The sequence below is a fragment of the Oncorhynchus mykiss genome, chromosome 22 (genome assembly GCF_013265735.2).
Source record: "Oncorhynchus mykiss isolate Arlee chromosome 22, USDA_OmykA_1.1, whole genome shotgun sequence".
Taxonomy (NCBI): Eukaryota; Metazoa; Chordata; class Actinopteri; order Salmoniformes; family Salmonidae; genus Oncorhynchus; species Oncorhynchus mykiss.
In genome coordinates this window covers 12,919,174-12,941,968 of record NC_048586.1, presented here as the reverse complement: position 1 = coordinate 12,941,968, position 22,795 = coordinate 12,919,174, and the positions used below count along the sequence as shown (strand labels likewise).

Sequence of the window (22,795 nt, the reverse complement as noted above, 5' to 3'; positions counted from 1 at the left end):
CGCCTCACTGGAACTAAGGGGCCTATCCCGAACCATGAAAAACAGCCACAGACCATTATTCCTCCTCCACTAAACTTTACAGTTTGTACTATGTATTGGGCAGGTAGCGTTCTCCTGGCATCCTCCAAACCCAGATTCGTTCGTCGGAATTCCAGATGGTGAAGCGTGATTCATCACTCCAGAGAAGGCGTTTCCACTGCTCCAGAGTCCAATGACAGCGAGCTTTGCACCACTCCAGTCAATGCTTGGCATTGTACATGGTGATCTTAGGCTTGTGTGCAGCTACTCGGCAATGGAAACCCACTTCATTGTTGCTTCCAGATGCAGTTTGGAACTCTGTAGTGAGTGTTGCAACCGAGGAAAGGCCATTTTTACACACTTCAGCGTTCAGTGAGCTTGTGTGGCCTACCACTTTGCGGCTGAGCTGTTGTTGTTCCTAGACGTTTGCACTTCACAATAACAGCACTTACAGTTGCCCGGGGCAGCTCTAGCAGGGCAGAAATTTGACGAACTGACTTGTTGGAAAGGTGGCATTGACGGTGCCACATTGAAAGTCACTGAGCTCTTCAGTAAGGCCATTCTACTGACAATGTTTGTCTATGGAGATTGCATGGCGGTGTGCTCAATTTTATATGCCTGTTAGCAATGGGTTTGGCTAAGAGAGCCGAATCCACTAATTTGAAGGGGTGTCCACATATGTATGTATATATATATATATATATATATATATATATATATATATATATATATATATATATATATATAGTGTATATGAATGGACAAACACATTGAATGAATATATGGTGTCATGTGATCGATGGTTTTGTCCATTCATATATATGGGTCCGATGGGCCGCATTTCAACAACATGCTGGTTATTGTGGTTCCACACATTGAATAGGGGTAGACGTAACATAATAAATGTAAATCTTGGACACTCCTATTATGATGATATGTTACATTTCATATGGTATATATTAATTTGTGGATGGCCATCATCCATTTCGTATGATATGTTACGAATTGCAATTCGTACAATATGTTACGAATTTGGAAAAAGTATGCTATGTTGTGAATTCCAATTTGTTGTGGCTAATGTTTGCTAGGTGGCTAACGCTAGTATTAGCTAGGTGGCTAATGTTAAGTAATCTTAAGTAACCTTCTTTCTTATGTAACCGTACCATACTGTCAGGAAAAGAAAAGAGAGAGAACAACGGAAAAGCCTGGTCTTATAACTTGCGGTGCCCGACCCCTTGCCCATGTGTGTACATTTTAACATCAATTGGGGAGAGAGACTCAAATATCCCATTCATTTGTACATACAGGGCACGTTTGAGTAGTAAGGCGAAAGCAACCGACTGTAGATTAAAGTCAAGGAGTGACGTCTGGGGAGGTGCATCTGCAACAGCCGAAAATCGGACACTGATGTGATTTATCAACAGTAAGGCTCAGTGCAACATGCCATTGTTTATAAAATATTTTCTTTGTAATGTCAAAATAAAACAACCCACATATCACACCCTCATGAACTGTAACTATACTGTATATGTGCCTGCTCTCCAGGACATCTACAGCACCTGGTGTCACAGGAAGACCAAGAAGATAGTCAAGGACCTCATTCCTCCAAGCTACGGCCTATTCACCCCACTACCATTTAGAAGGCGGAGACAGTACAAGTGCATTAAAGCTGCGAACGAGAGACTGAAAAACACCTTTCTCCAAGCCATCAGACTGTTAAATAGTCACCAATAGACGGCCTCCGCCCAGTACCATTCTCTGAACTTTAGTCACTGTTACTAGCCGGCAACACCTGGTACTCAACCCTGCACCTTAGAGACTGCTGCACTATGTACATAATCACTTAAATAATATTTACATACTGTTTTACCCAATTCACATGTACACAGAACAAGAATATAAATGCAACATGCAACAATTTCTAAGATTTTACTACGTTACAGTTCATAGAAGGAAAATCTGTCAATTTAAATAAATGCCTTAGGCCCTAATCTAAGGATTTCACATGACTGGGAATACAGATATGGAACTGTCGGTCAGAGATACGGCGCATTCGGAAAGTATTCAGACCCTTTGACTTTTTCCACATTTTGTTAAGTTACAGCCTCATTCTAAAATGTATTAAATAAATACAAATCCTCATCAATCTACACACCATACCCCATAATGACAAAGCAAGAACAGGTTTTTTGTATTTTTAGCAAATGCATAATTTTTTTAAACAGAAATACCTTATTTACATATGTATTCAGACCCTTTGCTATGAGACTCGAAATTGAGGCCAGGTGCATCCTGTTTCCATTGATCAGCCTTGATTAGAGTCCACCTGTGGTAAATTCAAGTGATTGGACATGATTTGGAAAGGCACACACCTGTCTATATAAGATCCAACAGTTGACAGAGCATGTCAGAGCGAAAACCAAGCAATGAGGTCAAAGGAATTGTCCGTAGAGTTCCAAGACAGGATTGTGTGGAGGCACAGATTTGGGCAAGGGTGCTAAAATATTTCTGCAAGGTCCCCAAGAACACAGTGGCCTCCATCCTTCCTTCTTAAATGTGACTTTGGGACAAGTCTCTGAACATAGCAGTGCAGCAACGCTCCCCATCCAACCTGACAGAGCTTGAGAGGATCAGCAGAGAAGAATGGGAGAAACGCCCCAAATACAGGCTTGCCTGAGCTAACTGTAACTGAGCTAAACGACTACCGCCCCGTAGCACTCACTTCCGTCATCATGAAGTGCTGTGAGAGACTAGTCAAGGACCATATCACCTCCACCCTACCTGACACCCTAGCCTAGACCCACTCCAATTTGCTTACCGCCCAAATAGGTCCACAGACGATGCAATCTCAACCACACTGCACACCGCCCTAACCCATCTGGACAAGAGGAATACCTATGTGAGAATGCTGTTCATTGACTACAGCTCGGCATTCAACACCATAGTACCCTCCAAGCTCGTCATCAAGCTCGAGACCCTGGGTCTCGACCCCGCCCTGTGCAACTGGGTACTGGACTTCCTGACGGGCCGCCCCCAGGTGGTGAGGGTAGGCAACAACATCTCCTCCCCGCTGATCCTCAACACTGGGGCCCCACAAGGGTGCGTTCTGAGCCCTCTCCTGTACTCCCTGTTCACCCACGACTGCGTGGCCACGCACGCCTCCAACTCAATCATCAAGTTTGCGGACGACACGACAGTGGTAGGCTTGATTACCAACAACGACGAGACGGCCTACAGGGAGGAGGTGAGGGCCCTCGGAGTGTGGTGTCAGGAAAATAACCTCACACTCAACGTCAACAAAACTAAGGAGATGATTGTGGACTTCAGGAAACAGCAGAGGGAACACCCCCCTATCCACATCGATGGAACAGTAGTGGAGAGGGTAGCAAGTTTTAAGTTCCTCGGCATACACATCACAGACAAACTGAATTGGTCCACACACACAGACAGCATTGTGAAGAAGGCGCAGCAGCGCCTCTTCAACCTCAGGAGGCTGAAGAAATTCGGCTTGTCACCAAAAGCACTCACAAACTTCTACAGATGCACAATCGAGAGCATCCTGGCGGGCTGTATCACCGCCTGGTATGGCAACTGCTCCGCCCTCAACCGTAAGGCTCTCCAGAGGGTGGTGAGGTCTGCACAACGCATCACTGGGGGCAAACTACCTGCCCTCCAGGACACCTACACCACCCGATGTCACAGGAAGGCCATAAAGATCATCAAGGACATCAACCACCCGAGCCACTGCCTGTTCACCCCGCTATCATCCAGAAGGCGAGGTCAGTACAGGTGCATCAAAGCTGGGACCGAGAGACTGAAAAACAGCTTCTATCTCAAGGCCATCAGACTGTTAAACAGCCACCACTAACATTGAGTGGCTGCTGCCAACACACTGACACTGACTCAACTCCAGCCACTTTAATAATGGGAATTGATGGGAAATGATGTAAATATATCACTAGCCACTTTAAACAATGCTACCTTATATAATGTTACTTACCCTACATTATTCATCTCATATGCATACGTATATACTGTACTCTATATCATCGACTGTATCCTTATGTAATACATGTATCACTAGCCACTTTAACTATGCCACTTTGTTTACATACTCATCTCAAATGTATATACTGTACTCGATACCATCTACTGTATCTTGCCTATGCTGCTCTGTACCATCACTCATTCATATATCCTTATGTACATATTCTTTATCCCCTTACACTGTGTACAAGACAGTAGTTTTGGAATTGTTAGTTAGATTACTTGTTGGTTATTACTGCATTGTCGGAACTAGAAGCACAAGCATTTCGCTACACTCGCATTAACATCTGCTAACCATGTGTATGTGACAAATAAAATTTGATTTGATTTGCCAAGCTTGTAGCGTCATATCCAAGAAGACTTGAGGTAATTGCTGCCAAAGGTGCTTCAACAAAGTACTGAGTAAAGGGTCTGAATACTTATGCAAATGTAATATCTTTTTTATTTTAATACCTTGCAAAAAAATCAAAAAAACTGTTTTTGCTTTTTTATTTTGGGATATTGTGTGTAGATTGAGAAACAACAATTTTATCAATTTTAGAAAAAGACTAAAAGAGTCACATTGACTGGAGCAGGCAGTTCACACATTGCTGAGACACAATTTTATATTAGCATATTTTACCTCAGAAATACGTTAATGACTACAATGAAGCAGTAGGCCTTGTGGGAAAAGTCAAGGGGTCCGAATGCACTGTTTTCCATAAGGCCTGCTGCTTCATTTTAGCCATTACCTTATTTCTGAGTTGAAATATACTAATATAATTATGTCTCAGCAATGTGTGAACTGCCTGCTCTAGTCAATGTGACTTTCTCCTCCAGCCATTTTGTCCATATCCTGACGTGGTATCCAGGGGTGTGTACTACCTTGTGAAGGTTTGCTCAGACAGGTATCTGTTTGCTTGTGGGTGTGAGTGTCATTCTGTGATCTGTATGAGTATCTCTCTCACTCCCTAATATCTAAATCAACAAGCAAAAATAGCCTTCCCTTGAGGCGTTTACTCTTTGGGAGATTCATTGCTGTAATTACACCACGTAGATGAAGAGAGACTTGTCAGAACAGGACTGGGAGTGTCTTCCTGCATTTAAGGGAAATGATACATACCCATAGTTACTCCTGTAATATTTAGCCAACAAGTAAGATTAGTTAAAGGTAACTGAAGTTCAAAACTTCAGCTAGTCTTCAACTGCTCTTTCCCTCTCTCTCTCTTAGTCGCTGTTTTGTCCCTCCTGTATAGAAGGGGAAGGGTCGGACAGACTTGGGAAGAGGTGGCTGGTTGTGAGCATGTGCAGTCCCCTCTGGTGTGTAGCCTGACCAAAGAGTTTCTCTGACCGAAACCCCACCTACCACAGCCAGGTGTTCGCTGTGTTGGGGAACCACATCTCACGCCCGACCCACCAAGATGGCTTTAAACTCATCAACGACAATGAGTATCAGCATTTCCTCAGGGTTAAAGTTCAAATACTTTGGAGTTGTGTTCAGTAGCACTAAGAGCTTGCATACGTTCTCCATTTTAAAAACATCTGGTCCCTTTGGAGAGACTTTCAAGATGCAGTGAGTCATGTCAGAACCTAGCATATTAATTTCTTACAAACAACAGTTGCAAATTCCAATAAAACTAGGCTACATCGCGTATTGAAGTTTCCTTGCTTTGTCTAACAACACTAATGACTCTAGCAAATATGTTCTGGGTCAGAGTGCAGTATTTATTTAGTTTCATTGCAGAAATGTTTGTTAGCACGTTTCTCACACTGGCTTTATCCACAGAGGAAGCAGGCCTGCCCCAGCAAGGAGTGTTACCCTAGCAACGCGTGCCTCGGAGGGTGGAGTCTACATTGCATAACAATGACCATGATTTAGGAATCTGTTTCGGACTCAACAGCTAGCCTGATAGCAAAAAATGTCTCTAAAAAATATATGCTTTCAGCTAATAGGGAGAAGTATCCAACAAAATAACTACACTATGGCGTTTACTAATCATAAACTATTTACATATCATATAAATGTCAGTACGTTTGTGGACAACATTCTTACTTACTCAACCTTAAAGTCCAATACAGTGGTTTTATCTTGCTATCAAATAATTTCTGAGTAACGATTAAGTACCTTTTTATAGTGATTGTTTTCAATTAAAATGGTCAACAAGAAACAAAAATAGCTTCCAGATATTTTTTTAAAGACTGTCTGTGAGTGTTCTGAGTGGAGAGGGGAAACGGGAAACCAGCTGTTATTGGCAGAGGTTTGGAATGTTTTCTTACTGTTCTATTAACTCATTTACCGCCTGGTGATGTCACCAGTCAGGCCAAAACTACATCCTACCAAAACAGGCTAAAATTTCAGCCGGTCTTTTCAAACGGGTTTAACACTAAAGTGGCATTATTGTGATTTTGGCAATTTCGCAGTAATATGCCAACCTCATAGTGGGCCTTTAAAAAAATAAAAGCCTGGTTGCACAGCAGTCACTAAGCTAGTTTGTCCCTCTGTTTCCTGTAGCCCACCTGGATCTACCCTTGGTGAGTGAGAGCCTGTGACAGCACTCTGTGTGGACCTGAGGCCTCATGTGGATGGCCAACGAGATGTCTACGACAGGTTCAGCTACAAAGGCCACATCAGACGCAAACCGCAACAGGGATGGCGCAACAGTAAGGACAGGAAGAGCATGATACGTACACTTAAATTTCTTTATCATGGTCCAAACCTTTGAAGACTCAACCTGTGCCATATGGGTCAATTTGAAATTGAGTGACAGATTCAAACTCATTATAAAGCACTCACTAAATCATCAGAGGTGTTTATTAATGCATTAAATGTTGTTTTTTTTTCATTGCTAAATATCTCTTCAGTGCATTCAAGCATGATGCATGCAGGGATTTTTCTGGATCAAAATGGGACTTAGGTGGTTGGCGTGGCCAATAGTGTGGTTGCTGATTTAAAAAATGTAGAGGCCTAGCTGTTGGTCACAGTGAAACAATTTAGCTGTTTTAAAGCTAATTTGCTGCACTTCTACATGTTTTGCCATGAGGCTAAGAGAACATTTAGCAGTTTTAAAGCACATTTCTTGCAGTTCTACACATTGGGCCATGGCTTATGCTACTGTATCTGAATGTATCAAACATTATAATAAAATCAATGGGGGCCTCATGCAATAACACAAATATTCCTGAATGCATACTTTTTCAATTTTAGATTGTCCCTGATGTTATTTTTGCGATTGTAATACAAATATACATATTTCCATATTCCACAAAATATATTTTTTTGTATTTATTTTACAGTTTTGCCCGCCCGATACTTTTCTATGCAGAAAACCTGGCATGGTTTTGATGGTATCTGTTGTGTCCAGTACTTTGTGGACAAGGTGTCTCTGAAGGGTAAGACTCCCAGCAGAAAGTACTGTGTCTCCGAAAGGGTCTTAGGCGGCCCAGAGAGACGCAGCAGGAACTCGTCCTCCAGCCAACCACACTGTAGCTTCACTACTTCTAAGTACACCGCAGGCACGTGTGTGTGCGCATGGGTGTACACACATGAATCCATGTTAGTGGTCTTTGTGCCCTGACTCTCTCTCTCTTCACAGACAGGTCTCAGTGGTTTTGTGTCTTCTTGTGATGCTGTCTGAGCTCTGTACAGCCCTACTGGTTCACACTGGATTCATCTGTCTGAAACGACCTCTTCCAGAAATACTGTTATGTTGTAGACTGATACAGATATTCTAGCCCTGGCTTCAATCAATCAAATGTATTTTATAAAGCACTTTTTACATCCGCAGTTGTCACAAAGTGCTTTACAGATACCTCGCCTAAAATCCCCAAAGAGCAAGACATGCTGATGCAGAAGCGCAGTGGCTAGGCAAAACTCCCTAGATAGCAGGTTACTCAATCAGCAGGGATTTGGGACAAAGTAACACTGTCTGAAAAGTGTTGGGTAACTCAAAGCATTAAGTCACATCATAAACCTTAGCTTAGGCCTTGGTAAAATGTTAACGTGAGGCTCACAGTGGAGACACAACACAGGAAAGAGCTGCAGGTGTCGCATATGCCTCCCCTCTGTTGTGTCACACACACGCCACCACTGTGATACATGTGCCTGTGGTTGTGCTGTGGTCACAAAGACAGAAAGGGCAGAGTGTTTAACAGACAGCTGCATCCCCCGCCATCTGCTTCTCTCTCTTGTTTGGTTAAAGCTGTAGCTACAAAGATATATATCTTTTTTTTTTAGGCTGACCTGAAAACATTCATATAGAAATGTGAGTTACAGATCTGTCATTCTCATTGAAAGCAAGTCTAAGAAGCAGTAGATCGGTTCAATGTGCGCTATGTCTATGGTTCCCGTTCTTAAGTTTAGTTTTTGCGTCTTTATTATTAAAAACGTTTGGTTTTGTACACCAGTTTTAAACAGCTGAAAAGACAACTTATGTTATGGAAAATATATTTCACAGCGGTTTACACAATGACTGTTTTGTTTTATCACATTAACTGAAAAGAGGCGATCTATTCAAATTTTGGCAACCAGAAATGGCAAAGTGATTTCTGCATATTGCACCTTTAAAACAAACCCCTCTTTGTCTCTCTAATGCAGGGGTTCCCAAACTTTTTCACTCAGGGCCCCCCTTCCAGCATTTCTATGGGCACAAGCACCGTTCATGACAAGGGCTGCTGCAGTCACAAAATTGCTTCAGTCGGTGATTGTCAAGCAAATATCTGTCGGGCTCACGGTAATTGACCGTTAATTAACATAAGCACATTTAGCATCTCCTGGCTTCCACACAAGCCACTGATGCAGACCTTTAACATCTTCATTTGAAAAAGTCTAATAAATCCATGTAATATAGCCTACACCTTCAGTCAATCCATTGTTTATTTTAGACAGGTCTAAAGAAACATGACATGAAGAAAATGTAGTATTTCAGAAGAACAGAATAGCATACTCTGAGTTGTCCTTTGGACCTGATAGGACCTGATGTGGCTATGCCATATGGCTGTGGGCTACACTAGTTAATTTAGCAGACAAGATTTGCTTAGAATTCTGTGGCATTATTTTATAGTATGAAAAATACAAAAAAAAAAAAAAGATGAATAAAATAAAGGACATTTTCTCCAAACCATTTGAGGAAGTGCGCACATGCGGCTATTCTGTGTTGAGCGGGTAACAAAGAAATAAGTACTCCAATATGCTTTAATTTAGAGTTATTAATGTAACTATATTTGTTTTACAAACATTGGGCTAAATGTTTAGATGTTTAATACATTGTAAGGCTGCATGATGAGACCTAATGATTTGAAAAAGTTGCTTGAAAGGCATGTACACACTTCGTCAGTCTCTCATTCACACTTTGAGAAGCACTTGATAGGCATCCCGTTGTGTGGCTATAATGCACCCTAAAAAAAAGCAATGCCTTTTGCAGCCCTTCTCCCTAAATACTGCCCGCTCAGAAGCACCTCTCATCTCACTCACATGGCTCTCCATCACGTGATCGGGTCTTTCTCAGGTTACAAGTGAAGACCGACACATTGGGGACGCAACTGCGCATGTCCCGCATTCCCAGGTGCATATTGAAGATATTGGAAGAACTGTCCACGTTTACTTTTCGTCAGCCAACAAGATGAGTAAGCCTAACGAACAGCAAAAGCACTAGCCAATCTACTATATCCCATAGTACCAAAGTTGACATATTCTGTGCAAGAAATAAATATTCCAAACACAGTCTGGGACAGTTGTGGGATGCGATAGATCCCAAATTAAAACAACCACTAGCATCAAAAAAACTTTTGTTTGCAATGAGGCTGACCCAACAGATCTGAACGTTTAGCTTAAAATGTTGAGTGCAGAGCAATGCGCACACAGCAGTAGGTTAGAAGCGTGAATGTTCCATTAGCGGGAAAACACCATTATTTCTCAAAAGTGACCACAAATGCAATTATGCATGTAATGCTTTTAATTTAAACGTGCATTTTTATGGTGAAAATTATCTTCCCCAAACTTTAACCCTGAGCTACCTTTTGAGTTTGGATCCTGCGACGCAGTTGGCAACAGTTGCTGGGACCACTGCTATAGTATCTGTCCAGGCATCCTGCCGATCAAGGGTCTGATGAGCTGCTTGGTGTAGCAGCTAGCCTAGCTGCCACTGTTAGGTGCCTATCAAGCTAGCAGGGTTTCCTTGAGGGCTTGAACGCAGCCCGTGACGTGGTTAGCCCTTGTGGCTGGGACTGTATAGATCCTTGCAGTTTGTTGCTGTTTCCATCTTCCCTGCGACCTGCCCTGTCTGGAAGTGCGAGGAACAACAGCATAGCCAACATTGCTACATGACAAAGAGAAACGCCGGTGGGAGTACCATCGAGGACAGTGGTGTGTCTCTATCACAGGTGAAGGAACTTTTAAACAAACAAAAATAGTTCTACAAGCAGTTGTTACAACAATGAGAAAATAGCTTCAAGTGTTTTGTCCAAATACTGGTGGAGTCAACTAATAAAATGGACAACCTGACCAAAGAGGTCCAGGACCTGAAGAAGAGTTTGTAGTTCTCCCAGGGTCAGCTCAATGAGTTTAAACAGGAAAACAGTAAGATGGCAGCAGTCTTTAAGTCACTGAGGAAGGACATCAGTTCTGTATGTGAATCCGTGATAACAATGACTTGGAAATCAGATTATCACGAGGGACATTCAAGGCAGAACAACATTGTTGTGGATGGAATTGCAGAATCTCCGCATGAGATCTGGATGAAGTCTGACGACAAAGTGATGGAAATTATCTCTGAGAAACTGAAGCTGGACCACAGGAAGATTGAGGTGGAGCGCGCACACAGGATTGAAAAACCGGCCCAGGTGACAGGCCCAGGCCTATAGTGGTGAAGTTCATGAGGTTAAAGGGCAAGATAGCTGTTCTCGAAAGAGCCAAGAACTTGAAAGAAATGTACATCTTCCTCAACAAGGACTATCCGGAAGCTGTGTGCCACAAGAGAAAATAACATTCCGTTCATGAAAGCTACCAGAGAGCTTGAGCCTGGAAGGGATGGGTTCGTAGCTTCAACCCTGCAGCAGACACACACAGTTGCACATGCCAACTGGTTAAATGGACTGCTGAATGTTTTTTTTTCTCTGCTTTGTTTGGTATTTTCCATATTATGTCTGTCTGAGAAGCTACCCAGGATAGGGATGGAAAATAGCCCATATTTTATAAGGTTCATGAAAACAGTAACTTGCTAACATCAGATAACGTTCATATATTAGCTATTTTTGAGACTCATTTAGATGATTTCCTTGGATGATACAGTAGTAGCAATACAAGGTTTATAACATCTATAGAAGAGACAGAAATGATTATGCTGTATATATTCAGAGCCATATCCCTGTAACACTTAGAGAAGATCTCCTGTCAAGTGTTATTGAAGTGCTGTGGTTGCAGGGTCACCTGCCTCATCTAAAGCCTATTATTTTTGGGGTGTTGCTGTAGGCCACCAAGTGTTAAGTCAGTAGCTAAATAATGTGTCTGAAACGCTTGGTACTGTATGTGATTGACTGAATATTGACTGACTTTCATCAAGCTGTCTGCTCAAGAGGAAGCTTCTCACTGTAACCAGTGCCTGTAATCTGGTTCAGGTTATTAATCAAACTACCACGGGTGGTTTACAAGCACTACAGGATCAAGATAATCCACATGTTTTGATCACATTTTTTTACTAATTCTGTAGCACTTTGTTCGAAAGCTTTGTCCGGATCCATTGGATGTAGTGGTCACAATATAGTGGCTATAGCCAGGAAAGCTTCAAAAGGTGGCCTAAAATAGTGTAGAAGAGATCATTCAAAATATTTTGTTGTGACTCTTATGTGGATGATGTTACAAATATTAGTTGGTCTGATGTGATTGAGGAGCATCCAGCCGCTGCACTTGATGAATTTATGAAATGGCTTCTTGCAATTATTGATGAACGTGGCACCTGGTTGCGAAACTGACTGTTAGAACTGTTGAAGCTCCATGGATTGATGGGGAATTGAAAAGCTGTGTGGCTGAAAGAGATGGGGCAAAAAGGAGTGGCTAATAAGTTTGGTTGCACATCTGATTTACTGCAACTTGAGAAATGATGTGACTAAACTCAACAGAAAGAAGAATAAACTATTATGAAGCCAAGCTCAATGATACTGTGTAAATAATGATGGAGTGGGAAAACACTTTGGATTACTTTAAATTAAATTATGGGCAGAAAGATAAATTCAACTCGAACTTTCATCGAATCAGATGGCTTATTCATCACAACCATTTGATGTTGGCAATTATTTGAATGATTACTTCATTGGCAAAGTGGGCAAACATAGGCAGGATATGCCAACAACGAACAGTGAGCCATCATGCATAAAAAAACAGATGGTTTGTATCCCCCATATACATAACGCTCTATTGGTTGCAAGAATTATATATAATCATTTAAATTGAAAAACTTAAGTTTTGAATACAGTGTTTTGTGTGTCAGTTCATAAACCATGTGCCATGGAAACAGGATTGTTATTACTGTACATATGTTGTCACAAAGACGAGGTACAAGGAACCGTTAATAGCGTGGGCATGACTTATACCACATTGCTGAATTAACATAAATGTGTCAAGTGGGGGAGTCTAGGCTAACACGCTGCTAATAAAAGCTAGGTTGTTTCCAATCTGCTCGCTATTTGATTTGTTCCATTGTGAAGCGTTGACCACAGCAATGGTTTAGTGTTGAGGGGTTTTCCCTTATGGGGGATTGTATGAGGTGACCTTAGTCACAGGCTCACACATGGTGTCAGAAGAGGAGCAACGGTCTCTTTGCACTATTTAAGACTGTTTTTTTTTAATCAACATATTTCATTTAAAACATATTAACACTGTCTGACTCTTTGCAGAGATAAATACAACACCAGGAGAACCTGCTTCCGGTGTCCTCAGTGCATTTAGTTCCACTATCGTCACCTTCGGGAAGCAGTGGAAAGGATGGAGAGAGTAAGGACGGCAGTGAGGCAGTGATCGAGATGGAGGGGAAGATAAATAGTGGGGGAGGAGGAGGGCACGAGACACGAGGGGCCGCTGTCGATCTGTCCTCTCTCAACCCCCTCTCCTCTTCCTCCTCTTCTTTCTCTAAAACCGAGGTGCTCCTACCCCATCCAAAAACACTCTCCGGCCTATCCCACTGTCCCGTCCACAGAGCTTAAGACCACCTCTGAGACAGTGTCCAACCGCCCTCAATGTCCTCTCTTCATAACGCAAGACCAACAAGGTGAATCTCTGCTTAGACCTGACTGCCTTTCAATGTCCACATCAAACAACTGTCAACTATCTGTGTCCTCACAAACCAGTCAACTTCCAGAGCCAGCCAAGTGTGGTTCATTGGGACAGGACTTGAGCTTCAGTCTTTTCTCAGAGAGAGAGAGACTACATGGACCGTAGAGGGATTACAGCAGATGAAAGAGGAGGAAGGGAGCGGTCACGTGATGATGTGGCTTTTCATATGTGAAAACGTGTTTTTGGAACACTTTGTGACATTTCAAAACACTTCATATGTTCCTAACAGTGTAGTTTCATGCTTTCACATGATTTCATATGTGAAATGTCACATATTTCACGTATGCTTCAACATGTGATAACATGAAACTACACTGTTAGCCATTGCTGTAAATTTAGTGGTACATTTTATAGTCATTATACGGTAGATTTTTACAGTAATATACACTACCTGTCAAAAGTTTTAGAACACCTACTCATTCAAGTTTTTTTTATTTTTTTATTTACTATTTTCTACATTGTAGAGTAATAGTGAAGACATCAACTATGAGATAACAAATGGAATCATGTAGTAACCAAAAAAGTGTTAAACAAATCAAAAGATATTTTATATTTGAGATTCTTCAAAGTAGCCACCCTTTGCCTTGATGACAGCTTTGCACATTGTTTCAACCAGCTTCATGAGGTAGTCACCTGTAATGCATTTTAATTAACAGGTGTGCCTTCTTACAGTTAATTTGTGGAATTTCTTTCCTTCTTAATGCATTTGAGCCAATCAGTTGTGTTGTGACAAGGTGGGGGTGGTATACAGATAATAGCCCTATTTTGTAAAAGGCTGGGTCCATGTTATGGCAAGAACAGCTCAAATAAGCAAAGTGAAAAGAAAGGCCATCATTACTTTAAGACATGAAGGTCAGTCAATCTGGAAAGTGCAGTCGCAAAAACCATCAAGCACTATGATGAAACTGAAGCAAGTCCCACAAGGACCACCACAGGAAGACTCAGAGTTACCTCTGCTGCAGAGGATACGTTCATTAGAGTTACCAGCCTCAGGAATTGCAGCCCAATTAAATGCTTCAGTGTTCAAGTAACAAACACATCTCACCATCAACTGTTCAGAGGAGACTGTGTGAATCAGGCCTTCATGGTCAAATTGCTGCAAAGAAACCACTACTAACGGACACCAATAAGAAGAAGAGACTTTCTTGGGCCAAGAAACACGAGCAATGTGTTTTAGACCAAATTTGGGATTTTTGGATCCAACCGCCGTGTCTTTGTGAGATGCGATGTAGGTGAACGGATGATCTCCGCATGTGTATTTCCCACCGTAAAGCATGGAGGAGGTGTTATGGTGTGGTAGTGTCACCAGCAAAGCACAGTCTGATTTTTCAGGCACACTTAACCAGCATGGCTACCAAAGCATCCTGCAGTGATACGCCATCCATCTGGTTTGAGCTTAGTGAGACTGTCCTGTTGAAAAACAATTGATAATGACCCAACACACCTCCAGGCTGTGTAAGGGCTATTTTACCAAGATTGAGAGTGATGGAGTGCTGCATCAGATGACCTGGCCTCCACAATCACCCGACCTCAACCAAATTGAGATGTTTTGGGATGAGTCTGACCGCAGAGTGAAGGGACAGCAGCCAACAAGTGCTCAGCATATGTGGGAACTCCTTCAAGACTGATGGAAAAGCATTCTAGGTGAAGCTGGTTGAGAGAATGCCAAGAGTGTGCAAAGCTGTCATCAAGGCAAAGGGTGGCTATTTGATGAAACTCAAATATAAAATATATTTAACACTTTTTTTGGTTACTACATGATTCCATATGTGTTATTTCATAGTTTTGATGTCTTCACTATTATTCTACAATGTAGGGGAAAAAAATGGAAAAATAAAGAAAAACCGAGGTTCTGTGTTATGCACTATAGCCCGTTACCATATCATATGTGATTGAATATTATTTGCTGTTGGCTTGTGTGGGTGTATGTGTTATGCAACATATCTGACTTGAAACATTGTTAACAGTTTCAGGGCCATGGGCCTTTCTCATTATGGAAAAATACAGAATAACATGAAGACAGGAACTGTGCATTGAGTTGGGGGGGGGCACATTAAGAACGTAGTGTTGCGGGAACAAACAGTCTTTTGTTAGATAACAGGAGCCAGGTGCCTGATAACTGTATATTCTACACAACTACAACGACTGACCGCTGAAGCGCTTAGGGGGCTGGGACCAGCCTCTGCGCCAACAATCAACGATAGGCTGGGTGAGTCTAAACCACGCCCAGTCTCTACTCTGACAGGCCGGCTCGGGCGCGGGAACTACCTCTGTCAGAGTATATTTATAATATCTTTGTCAGGAACAAGTCAGTTCTCTGTTTGCCCTGCGAGGTGGGACAGAGAGCCCGTATATACGAAAATGTACCACTTATTGCTTAGCTAATAAAAAATACATAGTATACAATCGGTGACTCAATGTCATATTTATCCTGATACCAGATTCGAATTCACGCAACCCTAACACTAGGTGTTCTAAAACTTTTGACCGGTAGTGTATGTATTAGTGTTCTGCTATATATTTACTGTCAAATGCAATGCGCTTGGGTACTTTTTGGCCTGTCCTGCAAATTAACTTGGCATGCCTCACTTGCAATTGCATTTAAACCTATAGGATAGCCTTCTTTTGATGGCCTATGGCACAAACAGGATCGGTGGGTCCCCCGTCGGACTGTTGAGCTAACCTAGGCTAATGTGATTAGCATGAGGTTGTAAGTAACAATAACGTTTCCCAGGACATAGACATATCTGATATTGGCAGAAAGCTCACGTTCTTGTTAATCTAACTGCACTGTCAAAATTAGAGTATCTATTACAGTGAAATAATACAATGCTATTGTTTGAGGAGAAAGCACCGTTATGAGCTTGAAAATGTATTAATAAACCAATTAGGCACATTTGGGCAGTCTTGATACAAACATTTTTACAGAAATAGAATGGTTCATTGGATCAGTCTAAAGATTTGCACAAACACTGTTGCCATCCAGTGGCCAAAATCTAAATTGTGCCTGGGCTGGCATAATACATTATGGCCTTTCTCTTGCATTTCAAAGATGATGGTACACATGTTTTTCTTTGTATTATCTTTTACCAGATCTAATGTGTTATATTCTCCTGCATTAGTTTAACACTTCCACAAACTACAAAGTGTTTCCTTTGAAATGGTATCAATAATATGCATGTCTTTCCTTCAGGTCCTGAGCTACAGGCAGTTAGATTTGGGTATGTAATTTATGGCGAAAATTGAAAAAAAGATGTGTATCCTTAAGTGGTTTTAAGAAAAAGTAACAGTGCTCAGGGACACTTGACATCATGTCCTAGATTAAATCAGATCAAGTGTAAACACGCAATAGCCGACACCCGCATAGCTGGTGTTTTGGCGGTGTCAGAGGTGTAGTTTCTTACTTATTAGTGACCTTAATTCATCAATCGAGTACAAGTGAGGAATGAAAAGCTGCAGACACTGCCCTCCATGGAATGAGTTTGACACCTGCTGTAAAACAACACATTTCACTGAACCGATCTGGTGTATATGACAATAAAACATGGTGTATTTTTTATTCCGATAGATGCTTGTGGATTTGATAGCTCTAACTCAGTTCCACCTCCGACACCGTAATGCAGATGTTTTCTATCGTGAATCTGATAGAATCTAAGAGTGCATAAATTCTCTCGGGATTTGAACTTGCAACCTTTCGGTCTGGAGTGCATTAATGTCTCAGCAGTGCCACCAAGAACATACACTACCGTGTAGCGTTTGGGGTCACTTCGAAATGTCCTTGTTTTTGAAAGAAAAGCAAATTTTTTGTCCATTGAAATAACATCAAATTGATCAGAAATACAGTGTAGACATTGTTGTGCAGTCTCGAAGGCCAGCATCCCGGAGTCGCCACTTCACTGCTGACGTTGAGACTGGTGTTTTGTGGGTACAATTTAATGAAGCTGCCAGTTGAGGACTTGTGAGGTGTCTAATGTACTTGTCCTCTTGCTCAGTTGTGCACCAGGGCCTCCCACTCCTCTTTTTATTCTGGTTAGAGACAGTTTGCGCTGTTCTGTGAAGGGAGTAGTACACAGCGTTGTACCAAATCTTCAGTTTCTTGGCAATTTCTCGCATGGAATAGCCTTAATTTCTCAGAACAAGACACGACTGACGAGTTTCAGAAGAAAGTCTTTGATTCTGGCCATTTTGAGCCTATAATTCTGAGCCACAAATGCTGATGCTCCAGATACTCAACTAGTCTAAAGAAAGCCAGTTGTATTGCTTCTTTAATCAGAACAACAGTTTTCAGCTGTGCTAACATAATTGCAAAACGGTTTTCTAATGATCAATTAGACTTTTTTTAAATGATAAACGTGGATTAGCTAACACAACATGCCATTGTAACAGGAGTGATGGGTTGCTGATAATGGGCCTCTGTACGCCTATGTAGGTATTCCATAAAAAAATCTGCCATTTCCAGCTACAATAGTCATTTACAACATTAACAATGTCTACACTGTATTTCTGATCAATTTGATGTTATTTTCATGGACAAAAAATGAGCTTTTCTTTCAAAAACAGAAATTTCTAAGTGTCCCAAAACTTTTGAACGGTAGTGTATATTCACAAACACTAAAAAATAAGAGTACAGTTACTGTACAAGTGTTGTTCCCTGGTGCACAAAAAGGTCAAAGATACATACACATAGTGTACCTTCACATAGGAACTCACATGGTAGTGGTCAGTACCTTTTTGGGTACACGTGCGGATAATAGTATAATTGTAGATTTTTCTACCCAATATATTAAATAAAAAGCTGTGTTCGTAACCATGTGGGAGGTGGGAATTTTCCTGATGTGAAGTTATGAATACCATACTGGATGCCTTCACGTGCTTTGAAATGGCTGGGAATCGCCACTTGGCTAATGACCAACAAGCTGCGTCAACCATCATGCTTGTTGTGACGTGTGTGTGTGTGCTGGGAGTCGGGAAACGAGTTCAGGGAGTGAATCATTTAATAAATAAATGAAATATAATACAAAACAAGAAACACGAACAACACAGAGACAGGAAACTGAAACAGAAACAATAATGCGTGGGGAAGGAACCAAAGGGAGTGACATATATAGGGAAGGTAATCAGGGAGGTGATGGATTCCACGTGTGTCTGATGACGAGCTGGTGCACGTAGCGAATGGTGACAGGAGCGCGCCATAACAAGCAGCCTGGTGACCTAGAGGCCAGAGAGGAAGTATACATGACAGTACCCCCTCCCTGACAAATTAATGGAAGTATGGAGGAAGTTTTGTGCCAATAAAAACAAAGGGTTAAATATGTGTCCAAAAGAACAAAAATATTTTCGGAGCTTTCTTATATTCCCTACATATAGGACAGACAGTTCAAAACCTTATTCCTCATGATTTATTTACTTGAATCTGGGCAGCTTTTAGCAAAATGCACAAATGCATTCATGTAGTGTTGCACCGTATACCGGTACCACGGTTATATCACAGTACCGAAACGTCATAATACTTATGATACCAACATTTTATAATACTGTAGTACCGTTTCATATGATAATACCACATTTTTCAGCCCTGCCAATTACACTTGTTTTATAAAGTCAGTTTTCTGCGCATCTATTCCTCAATCAGTTTTTGAAATATAATTTAGTCGTGATAGCGAGCTGGGATAGTGACCCTGATGAGTCTTCTGTGTTTACATTTCTGCATTTCATACATTAGAGCAGAGCAAGTCAAGTTAATACATTGTATAATTTAATCCCTGGTATAACCAAAAGCACAGGCCAGTCTGAGTAGGCTCTGCAAGTTTGTTGTCACGCAGCCTCTCAGTGCCAGGGAGGACAAATACAGCACAGCTGTGCAACAGGCATGCTTGCAGCTTTACTGCAAAGGAAACGTCTTGTCTTAGCTCAAACGGTTAAAAAAATATGACCCATATTAACAGAGCTGCCTTTTTTATTCCTGCGTAATTTACCATGTTGTGGACCGTTTTAAACTAATTCCAGGTTGCTAATTATTGGTTTGATAAACAAAAATGTTCAGTCATTTTATCTAGTTAACAACCTGCTAACTTGAGTGTATGTCTAGGGAAATTTGATTGGTAAAGGAAATGGGTCTGCTACACTACTCATTTGTACTTATTATGGATCCCATTATTTGCTGCCTTGGCATGGGGATCCATATCAAGGCAGGTCCTACAGGTCCAGAAAAATTAAGGCAGTTCTATACAATTAAAAACATTACATTGCATTTCACAACACATTAATTGTGTGCCCTCAGGCCACTACCCTACTACCACATATCTACACACAATCTGTGTGTGTGTGTGTGTGTGTGTGTGTGTGTGTGTGTGTGTGTGTGTTCGTTTGTCTGTGCCTGTGTGTGTGTGTCTCTTCACAGTCCCTGCTATTCCATAAAGTCATGTGTACACTACACAATTTTGGCCACGGTTTAGCTATCCTAGTCAAGTTTTTGAGATTGGAGACAAAATCCCCATGTCGCTGCCTACTCGGGCGCATGGCCATCACTGACGCTTGTTTAATGTGAGCGGGTCAGAGACGCAATCTGAAGGCTACCGATCTTGTGTTTGAGTAGTCCCAGACGTCCAAACATTTTCAAACATGTTTGATTTTATCAGCACAAAATCTACAATGCTCTTGTAGTGTGAGATGTGCAACGATACGTTTTGAGAAAAGTGATCAGCAATAGCCAATGAGAGTTCGCCAGAGAAGAAGCCAGTGAGATGATGACATTGGTTTTCATCTCCCAGAATGTGTAGACTCAACCAGGAGCTACTACTAGTATGCTTTTGTACTTGTCTTTAACCAAAGCAAAAGTGTCATTGCTACAGCTCTGAAGTTCACAAGCAATATTATTCAATTCAAAATGTTGGCAAGATATTTCAACTCTGGCAAGCGTGAATGTCTTACTGAAAACATTTGAGGCTGCTTTGAGCCACAGCTAATTGTAGCTACTGTGCGTTAAATCTAATCACATCATTGTTTTTGTGAGACCACGTGGTATCGAGAATCATAACGACCAAGTGAAGAATCTTGCAGTGTGTGACCCCCCGTCTGTGCCACATCGTTTAGTGTGCGCACCACTATGTTGGCAACACAAAAATAACTACAGGAAAGAAGGTTGTTTAATGTGAGAGGCTCAGCGATGTTAGGATTTTGAAAGTCGTGTAGTGTACACCTGGTTTAAGGTGTATTTTTTTTTTTATCTGTTTTCTAAATTTGATTTTACTGCTTGCATGAGTTACTTGGTGTGGAATAGAGAAGTCATGGCTCTATGTAGTATTGCACACCTCCCATAGTCTGTCCTGGACTTGGGGACTTTGAAGAGACCACTGTTGGCATGGCTAGTAGGTTATGCATGGGTGTCTGAGCTCTGTGCTAGTAGTTTAAACAGACAGCTCGGTAGTGGTGATGAAGTCAATCTCTCCTTTACTTTGAGCCAGGAAGATTGACATGCGTATTATTAATGTTGGCTCTCCGTGTACATTTAAGGACCAGCCGTGCTGCCCTGTTCTGGGCCATTCGTAAGTCCCTCTTTGTGGCAGCTGACCACACGACTGGACAGTGGTCCATGTGCAACAAAACAAGGACCTGTCTTGTTTATGGCGATGTTAAGAAAGTAGAGCGGTGCTTTATTATGGACAGACCTCTCCCCATCTTAGTGACTGTTGCATCAATATGTTTTGACCATGACAGTTTACAATCCAGGGTTACTCCAAGCAGTTTAGTCTCCTCAACTTGCTCTTGCTCAACTGACTCTATGTGGATTATTTTGGAAAGGCTTCCATTAAAGAGCACTCTCTGTGTTCTGTTAGACTGGTAACTCTTAATCCACAATATAGCAGGGGATGTAAAGCTATAACACATGTCTTTTTCAGCAGCAGATTATGGCAAAAGCTGCAATGAAGTCTAACAAACCAGCATCCTACAATTTTGATATCAATTTCTCTCAGCCAATCATGAGTCATTTGTGTAAGTGCCGGACATGTTGAATAAGCTTGTTGAAAATCTTGTTAATTTGTTTATTGTGAAATAGCATTGTATCTGGTCAAACACAACTTTTTCCCAAAGTTTACTGAGGGCTGGTAATAGGCTGATTGGACTGCTGTTTGAGCCAGTAAAAGGTGCTTTGCTATTCTTATGTAGCAAAATTACTTTTACTTTCCTCCAGGCCTGAGGGCACACACTTTCCTGTAGGCCTGATTGAAGAGATGGCAAATAGGAGTGGCAATATCGTTCGCTATCATCATTTACCATCCAAGTTGTCATGAGATGTGCTAAACTATATTTAAAAATATTTATCTCTTTCTGGTACTCCTGAAATTCTGTTTGGTGCCTAACATTTTTAAAGTGGGGATCAGTGTGTGTACCGTATGTGTTTGTGGGATGCTCATGGGCAAACGTCAAGGGAATGGTAGGTCAAGCTATACAATACAGTATTCTGTACTTATTCACAAGTTTATGGTCAACATAATTTTCAGTGTTTAAGCCAATGTGGGGGGAAAAGGATACAAAGTAGTCTTCAAAATATGAATTATTCGTCATTTGACCGTTACAAATGTATAGTAGCCTTTACGTGCTTTTTGCCATACTATAGAACACTTTTGTAATCCAATATTTTTTTTATCTAGGCAAGTCGGTTAAGAACAAATTCTTATTTACAATGACGGCCTTCCGGGGAACAGTGGGTTAACTGCCTTGTTCAGGGGCAGAACGACAGATTTTTACCTTGTCAGCTTGGGGATTCAATCTAGCAACCTTTCTGGAATGGCCCAATGCTCTAACCACTCGGCTACCTACCTGCCACCCCAAACTGTTACATATTCAGGAATATATAGTCATTTTGAAGTCTGTATTATTTTATATGTATGTAATCAATGCAAAAAGAATGTTGTTTTGAGATGTAATATTTGTTCATGCCAAACTGTTAACGGTCAAATGACTAATACAAACATTTTGTAATGAATCTTTTGGAGACATTTTGTATCCTTTTTTATTTGTACTTACTTAATAAAATGAAATATTTGTATATACCATCTTAACATTTGTTTTGTAGTTGTATGTTATAAACACAGTTAATAAACTGATGACAGCACTCTGTTCAGTATAACGTTATAAGCAAGCTTCATGTTCATGACAGAAATATGTATACTGTGTAGCTTCCTTCAAACTTACCTCATACAGAAACGAATACAGCATACACTTCAAACATTCACAAACACAAATATTACATTGAAATGGACAGCAAAGAAAGAGAAATTCATCTTCAATCCAGTGTTGTACGTCCCATTTTAGCATGCAGCATTCCAGTGAGTGTGGGAGTGACAGAACATGGCACAGGGATATTATAAGGTGTGTGAGTGAGTTAGGGGGAACATCTCAGGGAGGGATTTCTGGGGAAATGAAACT

The 22,795-nt window shown here is 41.3% G+C and overlaps 1 pseudogene; it reads left to right on the top strand.

The window, feature by feature from the left end:
- Positions 1 to 6,621: 6,621 nt before the first annotated feature.
- Positions 6,622 to 13,767, top strand: LOC110502048 (annotated as a pseudogene).
- The last annotated feature ends 9,028 nt before the right edge of the window (positions 13,768 to 22,795 follow it).